General features: G+C 46.0%; 1 protein-coding gene and 1 non-coding gene across 4 annotated transcripts in view; one reads left to right on the top strand and one right to left on the bottom strand.

Annotated features, from left to right (window-relative positions):
- Bcl9 (BCL9 transcription coactivator) overlaps positions 1 to 16,185 on the top strand; it is an 87,922-nt gene that overhangs the window by 18,034 nt on the left and 53,703 nt on the right. The gene's annotated exons all lie outside the window — the stretch shown is intronic.
- On the bottom strand, positions 797 to 881 carry LOC115063966. Its single transcript, XR_003843809.1, has one exon. It is a non-coding gene; the product is annotated as a small nucleolar RNA SNORD71 (small nucleolar RNA).

The following is a 16,185-nucleotide window of genomic DNA, read 5'->3' as shown; positions in this document are numbered from 1 at the left end:
CTTTCCTTTTCTTTCCCAGCATCTCATCTGAATGTGTAAGTGCCTGCTTCCCTGGATGGGTGAGCTTCTCTGGGTCTCTGTCTGTCTCTGACTCTCTCTCTCTCTCTCTCTCTCTCTCTCTCTCTCTCCACATGCAACTTCGGCAATTTTGACTTTAGTAATTTATATATTAGATTCAGGTTGTTTCTGCTTTTCTCAATTTTGAGATTAATTTTGTGAGGATTGACATTTTATTTATTTTTCATAGTGTGTGTGTGTATGCGTGTGTGTGTGCATGTGTGACAGTGCATGAATGCACATGGGCACATTGAGTGTAGGTACCTGAAGAGGCCCGAGGGTTCTGGTCTCCTGGAGCTGGAGTTACAGTTCATTGCAACTCTTGTGTTGGTTTGGGGACTCAGGCTAGGCCCTCTGTAAGAGACATAACCACTGAGCCCCAGATTTGAGATTTTGAGAGCCATTTGTTGTGGGGTTGCTTGCTTGCTTTTGATAGCCGTGCTTCCAATTCTTTGTAGCATTCTTTAAAAAAAATTTTTTAATTAATTTTTATTTTATGTGTGTGTGTGTGTGTGTGTGTACGCGCGCGTGTGCCACATGTGAGTCTGGTCCTCGTGGAAGCCAGAAGAGTGGGTGAGGTCCCCTGGAACTGGAGTTACAGACAGTTTGTTAGTCATCATGCAGTCCTGGGACTCAAACAAGGGTCCTCTGGAAGAGCAGCCAGTGCTTTTAACTACTGGGCCATCTCTCCAGCTCCCAATTTCATAGTGTTCTTAAAGGAGATTTAAAAAAAAAAAAAAAAATCTGTCAGCAGTTTAAGTGTCAGCTTTGTAATGAGATGCTTAGCAAAAGATCATTCCTGGTTTTTATCCTCTAATGACCTATTCAAAAATCTATAGCTTTAACCAAACAGAGCAGGGTGGGCTTGGGGTGTAATAAGAAATCCTGTAGGGGCTAATAGACCAGATCACCTGATTTGCCTGTCATTCAATGTCGCCCCATAGTTCTCTAGCAGTTTGAAAGAACGCCAGGTATTTCACATCTCACATGCCACCGTAACCGACTTGAAGCCTGTGTGCACCGGGTGTGTTTTCCCGATTTAGCTCGCTCAGTACCCCTATTTCCCAAATGATAGGGGAGTACTTCCGACCCTAGTTTTGCAATAGAGAGACACACTCTGCTACCTTCCCTCAGAGAATCAAAGGCAAGACAGCAGACACCTCACTCATCTTTAAGAACAGGAGCCAACATTCACCTTCCTATTGATATCTCAGAGATACAAAAATTGTAGAATATTTCTTGAGAAAGATTACTGTGGAGATTCCTGGGCTGTGGAATGATAGTTGGGTCTGTAAAACCAGGAATTAGGCCAGGCAGTGGTGGCGCACGCCTTTAATCCTAGCACTTGGGAGGCAGAGGCAGGAGGTCTCTGTGAGTTCAGGACCAGCCTGGTCTACATTGTGAATTCCAGAACTGCCAGAGCTATTTTGTGAGACCCTATCTCAAACAACAAAAACAAAAGCAAAAAGCCCCAGGAATTAGAACCCAGAGAGGAACCTGGCCGAAAGCTGGTTACTAAACTTTTGGAAAGAAATATGTCTTCACATCCATTCTCTGTGGGCACCTTCTAGCAATGAGTCAGGAAGAGTGTCCTTCCTTAAGTCGTGCTGATTAAACTGCAGATTTCAGAATAAGTCACTGGTGTGAAATCAGAGAAGTGAAAATGAATGTAAGCACAGAAACACCATCTACTTAGTCAAGCTTGATCAGCAAGAGAAAGTTAGCATAGATGGGAGAGTCCGAGGTGAGACATCTCATGCCAAGGAATCACCGGCTGCCAGGCTCCCTCCTCAAGGAAGGAAACGTCCTGGGATGATCTTTATCTCCCGGAATGAGAGTGTTAAGCTCTTAAAAAGGAGTAATAACAAGGAACGCTTACTCCATTGGTTCTTTGAGATTCGCGGACATAATTAATAACAGGTGACTTGCAACTAAACAATGCACCAGAAGCATGTGTGATTTCGAAGGCAACAGGGCTTCGCGGACTTAACTGTCTCGTTCATTAAAGAGTGGAGGTCTTTGCAGAAAGTCAAGGACGGCCAAGGAGGAGAGCTGTCGGTCTGCCACTGGGGACTGTCCTGTGTGTACACAGAAGCCTTTGCTCGGGGAAGCTCATCAACACCTTTCTTCCCAAGTGGAGTCACTTAAGATAAATGAACTCTGCAGCTCCATTGATTGAGGTAAACCCCAGCACACTTACTCAGGCTCTCAGGAATGCTAACACAAGGCTGAAGAATCAAGGAATTAGCTGAAAAGTTTACCTTTTTTTTTTTCCTGCTCGACTCAAATTAATTGCTGAGGGAAATGTTGTTATTTTTGTTTTCCTTTTTTTTTTTTTTAAATTCAATGTGAGTGTTCTGCTGCACATACATCCCCAGCCCAGAAGAGGGCATCAGATCCCCTTATAGATGGTTATGAGCCACCATATGGTTGCTAGGAATTGAACTCAGGACCTGTGGAAGAGCAGCCAGTGCTCTTATCTGCTGAGCCAACTTATCAGCCCTAGGAAATGGTTTTACATTATTTCCCATAAACCTTGGGCTTGACGGACTGTTAGTAGCAGGAGCCACAGACATGGAATTTGTATCCTAGGGCACTGTGGACATGCTGTGTGATTCTCAGCAACTCCCGGGTGACCTGTTCTCATAGCCACCCCATGGAAACAATGGAGAATGATTTCCATGTTTATTTGTGTTTCCACGGAGCTCTGAAAACACCGTTGTGATGCTTCGAATGTTTGCCCTTCTCATTCCCTCTTATTATTATTCACGGTCTTCTAAAATCATCAAATTGAGCCAAGCAGCCCAAAAGATGAATTTTAGGATCTATTTGTCTATTCGTCCATTTGTTGACCCATCCATTTATCAAGAACCTCCGGAATGCCACACTCTAATGGGTACCGACGGGCAGGAAGAGTGACTCCGACTCTGTCCCCATGCTCAGGAAGCTGCATTTAGGAAGGGTGCAAGACATGCACACAGATAACTGTGACACCAGGAAGACTCCAACAAATGCTTTAAACAGGTTCAGGTAAAAATCCTTCTGGAGGTTCACATGTGATCAAGCAAGAGCAGAGAAAGCATCCAGGAGAGAAGGTGTCACTGGACTCCAGGGAATGACAGCCTAGGAGGCTGACCGACAGCTGTAATTGGAGGAAATGTCAATGCAGAGCTAGAAAACCCGCAAGGACAAACCAGCCATGCTCAGGAAGCTCGAGTCACTACAGGATGAATGTCAGTAAGTGCAGAGAGAAGTGGACGGACTGATTTGGGGAATCTATTCGTTCAGGCTTCTTGGGCAGGCTCAGGGTTAGAGAGAGAGGTGCGGTTTGGTTTCCTGGGCACTGGAGAGCTATTGAAAGTTCTTGTGCAGGAGAGACAACTCAAGCCACCCTTTCTTTATCCAAGGGCTGGAGTCAGGCTGCGGGCTGTACAGAGGAAAGGCTGCACTTCACTCCATAAACACTGCTGAGGCACTCATGAGATCCTGCAACAGACTGCACGGGGTGGGGGGTGGGGGCGGGATGGGGGAGACAGGCAGGTAACTGGCAGCCTGGTGATGCTCTTAGAATCCAGCCGAGCACTTGTGCACATGCGTGAGTCTGGGCAGGGGGTGACTGGATTAAGAATAATCTTTTTAAAAGGCAGAGTCAATCTCATTGTTCTCCTGCTTAATATCCAAATGGCCCTCACTGCATTTAGAACAAAATCCAAACTCCTGCCCATGGCCTAGCATAAACCCAAGGTAACCTGGCCTGCCTTGCCTCTCACCTCACCTTTTAACCCTCTGTGTTCCAACTTCAACCATTCAAACCCTTTCAGTCCCTCAAATGCACCAAGTTCATTTCTGCCTCTGAGCCTTTGTGTGTCTTATATTCTCTGTCCATAACATTCTGCCCTTGGAGGTCCCCACTGTCACCTCTTCTCAGAAGCCTTTCCTAAGGTGTCATGTGTCATCACGTCCATTGCTCACAGACACTCTACCACATGGTTTCCCTTTCTGTTATTTTTCTCAGAATCACCGTGTATAATCTGTAGTAGGTCAGCGTTTAAGAGCACTAACTGCTCTTCCAGAGGTCTTGGGTTCAATCCCCAGCCCCCACATGGCAGCTCACAACTATCTGTAACTCCAGTCTTAAAGAGATTTCACACTTTTTCTGACTTCCACAGACAATGAGTGCACATGATGGACAGACAGACATGCAGGCAAAACGTTCATACACATGAAATGAAAATCAATCTAAAAGCACAAACCAAAACCAAACGACAGCAACAGCAGGGGAAGAAAAACACCTAGCATAGCACTTTCCAGGTACTTGATAGTTAATCAATAACTGGGTAAGAGGGAGCTGTCTGTCAGAGAGTCTGGCTTTGTGTATGGGTGCACATAATACTTAGGGAATCTAGGCAAAGAGCACTCTAGAAGGAGGCCGGCAGGGGCTGGGGGACAAAGTCTGACATCATTGCACGGAAAGATGAAAAGTCAGGGAAAGCCGTCCCACCTGTGGGGCCCTGATCTATCAGCCCCACCTGCCCTGATCCTATCTGCCCCTGTTTAAAGCCTGACTGACCTTCATCCACTTTCACCTTCCACACCCAAGCAAAAGCCCCTTGTCTTACAGGGACCTTTTCCACACCACCTTCTCTGAAAGTAGTTTCTTTCTACAGGTCCTACTTTAAAATCCACAGGAATCCGCAGTGCCTAAAATGGTGTAAACTATTGATAACTACCACTCACACGTGCACTATGCCCCAGGGTCCACAGTGTCTCTCCATTAACGTATCCCATCGCCGTCTAAGACTGGAAGAAAGTGAGCCCCTGGTTTTGCAGAAGAGGAAACTGAGACTCGAACATATTAAATCGTTTGAAGAGTGTCAGGTCTGCTGCTTAAGTTTAGCCTGAGTGTCCCCAGAGTGTGTGCTCAGGCACTTCATAGGGTGCTCCTGGGGTGAGGGACTGTGACTTTGGAAACAACCAGACGCTCTGGAACACAATCTGGCTCTGTGATCTCAAAGGGAGTCCTGGCTCAGTCCTGCCAGACAAAGGAACACAGGGGGTGCTGATTTTGTTCTGTGAAGAGCCACGTGTAGTGGGAGCTTAACTTTTCCCTCCCTTCCTCCTCTCATAAGAGACAAGGCAGAGGCAGGCAGATTTCTGAGTTCGAGGCCAGCCTGGTCTACAGAGTGAGTTCCAAGCCAATTCTTGATTTCTTCGGGCTTCAGTTATCTGTCAGAAAGCTCCCAAATCCCGTGCCTTCCCTCCTGTTTCCTATTGTTATATTTAAGCATATTTTATCATGTGTTGCCATTTCCACGATGAAGGGAGGCAGGGGCTGGGGCTGGAGTAGGGTGCTCACCTTGTCTGTGAGAGGAACTGGAGGGAAATGAAGTCTAGAGCTTGGTTCAAAACATTCCTTCCCCATTCTTTGAAGTCTGTGGCCTTAGGCAAATATCCGAGTCTAGATTTCCTCATTGTAAAATGAGAAACTGTTACTCAGGTTCCTACATCACAGAGCCCTGCTGATGCTCAAACCACACCCCATGAAAGACCTCCGCAGAGCATAAAGTTATACAAAGTTTCAAAGAACCAATTATCACTGTCTTCAACACAAAATGTGAGTGTCCTGTTGAGAAGACTAAAACAAGGACTGTTTTAGTCCTTGTGCCCCGTTTGGAATGACAAACCAACCATGCCTCTGTCCTCCTCTAGAGGCACTGCTCAGTCCTTGGCGTTACCCTTGCTCGCTGTACGTGGTGTCCCGCTTAAGCAAAGTTGATGTTTGCCCTGACTGGTATGGTAGTTGCTGGCCACACATAATCATTTATGTACAATAATTAGGATGAAATCAGACATTCAAAGTCAGTAGCTTAGCCACATGGCCTTCATTTTAAACATTCGAATAGTCTAATGTGGTCAGTGGCTACCATATTGGACAATATATATAGGAAATATATAATTCCCATGCTTCTGAAAAGAAAGTTCTATTAGGCAGAGTCTTTCCATTTTTCGTGAGCTGATAGCTATAATAGAATAATATAGCGCACTTGCTCCTCAGTTAACAGACACCTTCCATTTACTTCTCTTTGGCCACTTTTTATCACTCGTGTCATAAAATACTGAGTAAAAGCAACTTGCAGAAGGGCTGTTGGAGGGGACAGCAGCCATAATCGTGGGTAAGGTGTGGCAGCTGGAGCATGAGGGACTGGCCACAGTAGGTCTGCAGCGAGAGAGCAGACTCATGGGTGCTGGCCACAGTAGGTCTGCATCAAGGGAGCAGACTCATGGGTGCTGGTCACAGTAGGTCTGCATCGAGGGAGCAGACTCATGGGTGCTGGTCACAGTAGGTCTGCATCGAGGGAGCAGACTCATGGGTGCTGGCCACAGTAGGTCTGCATCGAGGGAGCAGACTCATGGGTGCTGTGTTTGCTTTTTTAACACGAAGAGGCTTAAGTCAGAAGTGATTGTTTGCCCGCTCCAGCCCGTGCATTTCTCCACTGGATCCCCACTGCTGTTCTCAGGGGCTCAGAGTGAGGGGCAGAGGCGTCTGTCCCTCTTACTCCTGCTGCCATCTGCTCAGGAAGAAATGTTGCCTGAGACACAATTCTCACTCAGGCTGCCCGATTTGCCAGGGGACTGTCTTCCTCACTCCTGGTCATACGTGGCTGCTGAGCTCTTACTATGTCACCATGGAGACAGGCTGGAAGGCAAATGTACCCACACCACACTCTGGCCTGGGCACCTCCGTGCAGTCACTTGTGCCCTTCTCAGCTGGCTGCTTAGACAACTGGAGTTTTCATTGACTCGGAACTGCAGTAGATTCCCTGGCCGAGCTCCATCCCCTGAGATTGGCCTTGCTCCTCTCCACATATAAGTTCAAATCATGAGCTAGGGAACCATGATGTAAAACACCAGGAAGTTGGGACAGGCTTGTTGTCTTATCCTATGAGTCGGGATCACATCCAATGTGGATATAAAAGGCTTTTGTACTGAGAGCTTGGCACATAGTAGGGCCTGGCGGGTTTCATTCTTTTCTTTCTAAATAGACCACTTCCGCCGTGCAGTGGTGGCCCACGCCTTTAATCCCAGCACTCGGGAGGCAGAGGCAGGCAGATTTCTGAGTTCGAGGCCAGTCTGATCTACAGAGTGAGTTCCAGGACAGCCAGGGCTACACAGAGAAACCCTGTCTTGAAAAAAACCAAAAAAACAAAAACAAAAACAAAAACAAAAAAAATAGACCACTTCCATTCCAACCCTCATCAACTACTGCCCGTGCCTAGATGGCCAACCCAACTCTTGCAATTCCGTTCAGTTGCTAAAATCTCAAATTAGTGTTTCTTTCTTCTTCTTCTTCTTTTGTTTTTTTGAGACAGGGTTTCTCTGTATAGCCCTGGCTGTCCTGGAACTCACTCTGTAGACCAGGCTGGCCTCAAACTCAGAAATCCGCCTGCCTCTGCCTCCTGAGTGCTGGGATTAAAGGCGTGTGCCACTACGCCTGGCCCCAAATTAGTGTTTCTTAAACTTCTTATCCCTAAAAGTATTCCTCACTGAGAGTTCATCATCAAATGACCAGTGCTCTATGGTCAGTAAAGAGATGAGAGCCAGATGCGGTAACTCTTGGGAGGCAGAGGCAGGCAGATCTATGTGAATCAGGATGGACTGGTCTATGTAGCTGAGTTCCAGAACTACATAGAGAGACTGCCTCAGAAATGAACAAACAGAAAATAATAAAATGACATAAAAGTCTCTCAAGAAGACATTGAGTATCTCGTTGGTGTAAAACCACATCAGGAGATGGCAGCACACCGCGCGTTAATTGTTAGATATGCCGGACACATTGCTGTTTGTTTGTTCTAGCTTTCCAGAGTCTGTCTGGGCTGGCTGACTACCTGAAGGACCCATTCTTCATGGAAAAATGGGTATTGGGGCCTGAAGGAGATTAACTGATTATTTAGGGATGAAATATACATACAGGCAGTACAGAGTCCAGGTTTTAGAGAGCTATTTAATTCCATTGGGGGAGGGGGCTTCAGAAGAAAAACTAAGAAGAGTTAAACTCCCTTAGGTTCTTCAGAAGGAGCCGATGACGGTGACAGGCTCTGAAGCTGAGGTGACACTTCATTTCTGTGAGTTCTTTGGTGATGGTGTGCATGTGCGGTGCTTTGAAGGGAAAGCTACACACGGACAGCTTTCGGATACCCAAGGCTATTGCATCAGATGGCCTCATTACCTCATCTTCTATGGGGCGCGTTAAATCGGACCTCGCGGGAAACAGGCCTCAGAGGGTGCTGAGCGCCTCGTCCTTGCGGGAAGGATTTCCACTTCTGCACGGATAGTGCTTGCAGTTTTATTTCACAGCACAAGGGAGTATCAGCTTCTGGTTTTCCTCCTTTAAATTAAGAATATATGTTTTATTTTTATATTTTTGTGCATGTGTGCGTGTATGCATCTGTGTGTGTGTGTGTGTGTGTGTGTGTGTGTGTGTGTGTGTGTGTGTGTGTGCTCGCACGCATGCGCACATGAATGCAGGTGCCCAAAGTTAAGAGCTGCCTGATACAGGTGCTGGGGACAAAACCCTGGTCCTCTGACGGAAGCTAACCACTGAGCCTCTCCATTCCCTCCACAACCCTCTCCATGACGCCCCACCCCCACCCCAGACTCATTTTCTCAAATTTTTCACAGAAAGCAAACTGCTCCTAGCCTTCCCTCTCTCGACACCCACCAACTCCAACAAGTGGATTTTTGAAACCCCTTGGCTGTGGTGATGAGTTCTTATAGACGATATGAAACTTAGGAAATCGGGGTTTGCTTTTGTTGTTGATGTTGTTGTTCAGAGAAGCGTTTTGCTCTTGTTTAACTTCCACAGCCCAAGCTTCTTATGACTGCTCCTACTGCAATCGCAGTAACAGCCTTGGGTTTAGGAAGAGCCTTCCCTACGCTGGCCTGTTTTTCAGAAGCACAGATAACTTCCAACATACCCTAATTGAGCTGACATTTCACACATATTTGGTCTATGCCTGAGGGAAATTTAGGAGGGACAGACAAAATAGAATCCATTCATTTATTTCTGAGTCAAGTAAAAGCCATGAGAAAAACATTAAAAAAAAAAAAAGCTCAACAATTAATGGTACACAACTCTTTTTTCTTTTCTTTTCTTTTCTTTTCTTTTCTTTTCTTTTTTTTTTAAAGCATCAAGCCCGTCATATAACTGATCCTCCGTGAGAGAATTAATGTGTAACTCTAGGAAGGAAGGAAAGTGTGTAGGAGAATAATGAGTCCGGAAGTGAAAGCAGGTAGTGTTCTTGCCCTGGGAGCATCACCCCGCCCCACCCCGCAATCTCAGGAGTCAATCTCTCCTCCTCCTTCTAAAGCAGAGCTCCCTTATCTGCTAAAGTGGCAGTGCTGGCGACCCAGCAGGTCCGTCTGCCTCTCTGCTCAACTGCTGGTTGTTTCTAATGTAAGGTTCCACGTAGTTCTGACAAGCGCACTTTGGGAGAGTATGTGCAAGTCACAGACCCACAGAACTGCTCATGGTCTCCAGTGTGCTCCTCTGGGTGGCTCAGGACGCCTGCCAAGCTTTCCCAAGAAAGCTCCTGCAGATCAAGCTTTAGATATGCTAATGATCCCACCTCCCCAGCCAGTGCCTTATCAGTACAGCATCCAGGATGTCTCTTCTAGACTTCTCCTAGACCTCTGTTATAGGATGCCCTTGCTGAAGGGCAAAACATCATGATCGGATCATCTCTGGAGACAGATAGCCTCAAGAAACTTAAGACACAAGACACTTACAGTGTTTTAATCATGGTCTTTTTTTGAGAGGGAAAGAAAAGAAAGACCAGGCATGAAGATTTCCACGAATGTGAAGACTCCATGAACACCCGGTGACAATGGCTGGTGGATGGAGCCTGTGGCTGGAAATATCCAGCTCGACTCAATTTCAGCAGCCCTTTCCTGGTTTCTGTGTAAGGTGTTTTGTTGAATGAGGTGTCTGCCTGGAGACCCAATGTGAGAGCCATCTGTTGGTGAGCTGCAAAATCACCCACAGAGAGCATGTTGAATGAAAAGAAAGTCTTAGGGTGGAATTTGGGAAATCCTTGCTATTTCATTTAAAAGGCAGAAGCTTCAAGAAGGTGAAAGAGGGGAGGAAAACAGTTAAGTGTCCCTGAAGACATTGAGGAGCCAGTCTTCCAAAGAAGACAGGCAAGATGCAGGCTTGAAGATGTAGGCTGGAAGGCAGGCATGAAGCAGGGCTGGAAGGCAGGCATGAAGCAGGGCTGGAAGGCACACATGAAGCAGGGCTGGAAGGCACACTTGAAGCAGGGCTGGAAGGCAGGCATGAAGCAGGGCTGGAAGGCACACATGAAGCAGGGCTGGAAGGCAGGCATGAAGCAGGGCTGGAAGGCAGGCATGAAGCAGGGCTGGAAGGCAGGCATGGCTCAGGCCGGAAGGCAGGCAAGACACAAGCTGGAAGGCAGACAAGATGCAGACTGGAAGGCAGACATGAAGCAGGGCTGGAAGGCAGGCAAGATTCGAGCTGGAAAGCACCTCATAGGTTTGCCTAAAGCCATTTGTTTCTTTAGCCAAACCAGTTTCTTTGGAATAGAGTGGGTGTGGTTTTGCATGAACCGCTTCCAGTGCTGGGACTACACTTTCCAACTCTTGCATGTAGCTTCCCCGGGAGCCTAGTGATTAGGGCTCAGCTACCTTGAATTCTTCCATGTGCGTGCTCTACCTTTTGCTCCTGTACCTCCTCGTCTCTCCACCTCTCATCCACATTCAATGAACACATTACTCACTGGTTTCTAATCCGAGACCCCTTTACCTTCCCCAAGGTTTCCTGGAGCCTTTACCACTGGTTTCCCAGCTTGTTTCCCTGGCCTCTCTAGAGTTCCAGACCCCACGCAGTTACCCCTGGGCACTCCGACCTCACAGGCATCTCCAGCAAAGAACAAACAAGCAAAACAAAAGAACACAGAAAGAAGCCACGTTCACTTTATTTTAGAAAGGCGGAATCACCACCCGGTTTCCCTTTCCCAGTTAATTAACCAGCACCACCTTTCATCCAGTCCCCCAAGGTAAAACTCTCATACTAACAATTTAAGTTCTTTCCCCTCTTAATTTCTACATCCAAATACTCTGGAGAACCTGTTGAATTTACCTGAGAAGCGTCTCCAAACTCATCATGCTCTTTCGCCATGTAACGCTGCATACTTCCTGAAGGACACACTTCACCTTACTTCTAATCGTTGGGTAACCCTGGTAACCGTGCTTAGCATCACATCCAAAGCTCTTCACACGCGCCAGCTGAAGGAATGCTAAGACCTTTTGCTGTTTGCCCCCCACTCCCGGCCCCTCCTGACCTTCCTGTGCTTGTACTTCTTCTGCTGTGCTCTCTGAACTATCTGCCATCCCCGTCCCTTCACATGAGACTTTTGTTGGAAGAGGATTAAGTGCATAAAACCAACTACTTCTGATTTTTCTCTTCCTTCATCCTCCAGCAGAGAACACCAGTTATCAGATAAAAAGGACCCATCGCCTACTCTTCAGGGGATGGAGGTGGGGGCAATCACAGGAGAGCAGTTACTCCTTGGCGAGCACATGGTCTCCTCCTCCCCCCCCCCCATTGGAGCTCAGAATAGGAACGCAGTGTCCGCTGAATGAATAAAGAAGGGAATAAGCAAGAGTGTGGATGCAGAGGAGAATTTGAAGAAGAACCCGTGTCAAAGAAGAGCCAGTCTCACACTCTCATTGAGGATGTTTTAAAGACTGTTTAGGAAGACTCATTTCAACATTGAGTCTTCAGATTAAGCTCTCTAATAGGGAGAGTCTAGCCTGTTGGTCCCCAAATGACAGTGCTGGCTATAGATATTACTTAAATAATACTGTATCCTATTTAATAATAGTATTAATTTATTTATTATTAATTAATTTACTAACATACTAATAATAATTGACTATACTTAAATAATAGTAGATATCTCTGGGACAGACATGTTTTTTAAAAGGATCCTCCAGTCATGAAGAAACCCTGCCCCCATTGAGACTCATCTTAGCCACATGGGACAGGAGAATAGCTAGGTTGACTTAACCGAATTCTCCCTTAGGCACGCTTGCAGTGGTTTGGTTCTGGGTATTTCCCCAGGCACAGAGGCCTTCTGCTCTTTGGCATGTTTTCATGGTGTGAGAAGCCAAGGACCTCTAGCTATTTTAAGGAATCAACAATGGTGCATTAAGCCTTTGTCTGTGCATCAGAGAAGCAAGGGCCGGGAGCATGGCTTGATGAGCCACCGTATAAAAGGTTTCCTAATCTGCCAAAGCAGTTATTTATTTATTTTTCATGCTCTTAAATTAATCACCTAATATATTTTGAGGCCTGTTCTTCAGAGAGCTTCCTGCCCTCTTTCCAGATTCCTTAAAAGCGCACTCTTCTTCAAACTGGGATTCTCCATGCCCAAGGACCTCACTTGCCAAGGCTGCTCATCCTTCAGGAAGGATGAGGAACCAACCCTGTGAACAGCAGAAAAATGGGGTGAAAACCCTTAGTTCCCATTGGTCTTCTCTTGTACAAATTCATACCCCAGGGTGGTGGAGGGGAATCCTACAGAGGCTGAGAAGATACTTCAAAAACTGCACTGTCCGCCATGGTACCATCCAACAAAGATCATGTATGTGGTATGTGTGTGAGTATGAGGCACACGTGTGTACCTATGCATCTGTGGGGTCGAGTGTTAGACTGGGGTGTCAGGGTGTTTGTATGGGCAGTGCCTGTTATTCCCTGTAGAATGGAGCACGTATCAGACGCACAATAAAGACTTCGTACTTGATAAATAGTGCACCCTTTACAAAGACGAAAACTGCAAGTCCTTCCATTGCAGGGAGGGCTGAGGGCAAGCCATTGTAACGGTGACTCTAAGAACTCACTGGGAGTGAGGCTCTGCTCCCAGACTTGGCATTTAGTAGCAGTGAACATTGTTTTTCTTTTTAAGTTAGTCACTTGTTGAGGTCTCAGTTTTCTTATCTTGAATGGGGAGTATTGTTGTAAGGGTGACATCAGAGAGTACGTGTGGACACTCGGCCAAGTATGTAAGGAGTGCTGCTTTTCCTAGGAAGAAATGACTTCCTCAAGTTGCACAGCTGGTTAGAGAGCAACCAGAAAAATAGCCAGGCTTCCTAACTCTGTGCCATGTGTCTTCTTCCCGCTACCACAACCCAGGAAAGAATGTAGTACAGGTAAAAGTAGAATTTAGCTCATTCTGGATAATACAGTGCTCATGAGGGGGGAAATTTAAAACAAAATCATATTACTTTGTTGATAAGTACCACGCATGGGGCAAGCTCTCCATTCCACACAAGAGATGCCGTTGACCTTCCCTGAAGCACCCCAGGATTCTATTATTGATCCCAGTCTTAGAGAGGGAGAGGGAGGGTTACGCAGCAAGGGAAATGTGCACCAACCTCGGTCTGTGTGCAGAGCCCAAGCCCGGTGTGCTCTGCCCCATAGAGGATAGAACAGGAGCACAGACACAGATGAGCTAGAACTGCAAGTTAACAGGAGCCAGAATCAGGCTGCATTGGATGGCCGTTTGCCACAGCCTCTCTCAGTGGCTGCTGCTTCTAACACATCTGTGGAGGAGTATAGTATGCCTTGAGTGGAGAGGACTTGTTTCCCCGTGTAGGAGAATCTGGGAAGACAAATGAAGAACCCATTACCATCCCGTCCAGAATTCCATAGAACCAACTCTGAATGCACCTTGATGTCAGGGAAAGGTGCTTTATTTCCAGAATGAAAAGCCAAATAGTCCAGGAGTGATAAGATCACCCTAGCTTTTCTTATGAACTCCTAGAAGTCATCTTTGTTGGTATAAATGAGATCATTTAGCCTAATTAGTTCCAAGCTTAATTAGCAGTAATTATCCCAACATGGGAGTAATATCCGAGCAGGAAGTGCCGAGTCCTCGATTAGATAGATCTCTAATTGGTGTTACAATATTGTAATTAAAGCGTGTTTGTACGCCTCTGCCGCAGCACGCGATTTGTTTCATGTCTGATTAAACAGGGAGGAACTGCAGCCTTTGAAGGGGCCAGAATTTTAGATCTGATTCATGTGACATATTAACCCTGTGACTAAAGAGATTTGGGACCTGCTTTTGTGGTCAAGGTGAGCGTTGGGCATGCTGGGGGAAGGGCGTATTCTTCCTCGGTGGGTCTGCTCATCTCTCTCTCCCATGGTGCATGCGCAGAAAATGCAAGTATTTGATTGGAGGGTCACTTTGTAAGGGTTGCATTTTTAGAGAAAAACTTTTTTTTTTGAGACAGGATTTCTCTGTGTAGTCTTGGCTGTCCTGGTGCCCACTCTGTAGACCAGACTGGCTGAAATTCACAGAGATCCCCCTGCCTCTGTTTCCTGATTGCTAGGATTAAAGGTGTGGGCTTACCACCATCCAGAGAGAAGATTCTTGATATAACTCAACAAAGGCTGTAAAAAGAGTAATGACAGCTATCATTTATTGAGTATTTACTATAAGCCAGAAGCTGTGCTAACTGCTTTAAATATCAACACTCATTAAAACTTCAGAGGAACCCCCTGAGATAGCTTATTATAATCCTCACTTCAAAACAACGACCTAAAAAGGAGGAAGTGACTTTCTCAGGTTAACTCTAGGCTATCCCTCTGGTTATGAGTGAATGTCACCGTTCAGGGTACTTTTGATCCCCAGACCAGGTTAGCTCACACTGGCAGGCAGGGTTAGCATCCCAGAAAAGATCAGATTAACTCCCAGGAGGAGACAAGGTTCACTCACCCATATAGACCAAGTTAACTAATCCATGCCAACCAGCTTAGCTCCCTGAAACATACCAGGTTAGTTCCTCCATACAAGCAAGGCTAGCTCTCCAATAGAGATCAGGTTAGCCCACCCATCTAGAGCAGTCTAGGTCCCTGATACAATGCTGATATTTACAGACCAGGTTAGCAAGCACATATTGAGCAGGCGATCTCTCCCATGTAGACCAGGTTAGCTCCTCCGTGCAGATCCTTGCTATTCTTTCACACTCTTTTCTGTTGTCCCCACAAAATCATGTCATCTCTGCTCCATTGCTTCTTGTGTGCCCGGCACCTAATAAAGTGCTAGTAACACAGTGATTGTCAACAAATGAGAACCAAATCAATTATCAGTCACCCCACATACCAGTCACCTGCCTTAATGGATTCAAACCTGGGTCTGGTGCTTCTCTGGTCTGATTCCCATACTTCCTTTCGAGAGCAACAAACCTAACATTGCATTTCTGGGAAGCATAAGAACAATAAATGTGTGTCTGGGGGAAAGGGTGGGAGAGTGGAAGTCTTAATATTTCAAAATGCTGTCTTAAAACCTTTCAGACGAGCCTTTAACTTCTCATTTATGTTTATCTGCTCAACGCTTCAACTTCATGGTACAATTTAGGGATATTTTTAAACCCATATCTAATAATTGGTAATTGAATCTAATAGCCCTGAGAGAATTGGAATAAACCAGATAGAATTGATGTGTCTTTGCACATCACCGCAGATGAGAGTCTGCAGAGTCGTTAAATGTACCTAGCACTCTCCAAGTCTGTACTTCAGGCATCGGCAGTGACAGTTTTTTGACATGTTTCAAGAATATTCGGTTATCATGATCAGTGACACAAAATTTCTCAGGAGTTTTTTCCACGTTGATTTTGTGAGACATTTAAATAAATATGTTACCTGATGCATTGTGGAAGAAGAAGAGGCTGGATCAGGATGGAAGCAGGAGATTTTAAAGTTTGGAAATTACTTGTCTTGGTCAGGGTTTCTATTCCTGCACAAACATCATGACCAAGAATCAAGTTGGTGAGGAAAGGGTTTATTCAGCTTATATTTCCATGTTGCTGTTCATCACCAAAAGAAGTCAGGACTGGGCCAGGCTTGGTGAGTTCGAGGCCAGCCTGGTCTACAGAGTGAGTTCCAGGACAGCCAGAGCTACACAGAGAAACGAAGAAGAAGAAGGAGAAGGAGGAGGAGGAGGAGGAGAAGGAGAGAGAGAGAGAGAGAGAGAGAGAGAGAGAGAGAGAGAGAGAGAGGTTAAGATTCAAGCACGTTACATAGGAATTGTAGAAGAGACTATTTTT

Source organism: Mus pahari, chromosome 4 (assembly GCF_900095145.1).
Source record: "Mus pahari chromosome 4, PAHARI_EIJ_v1.1, whole genome shotgun sequence".
In the NCBI taxonomy this organism is placed as follows: domain Eukaryota; kingdom Metazoa; phylum Chordata; class Mammalia; order Rodentia; family Muridae; genus Mus; species Mus pahari.
This window is presented reverse-complemented; position numbering and strand designations above follow the sequence as displayed.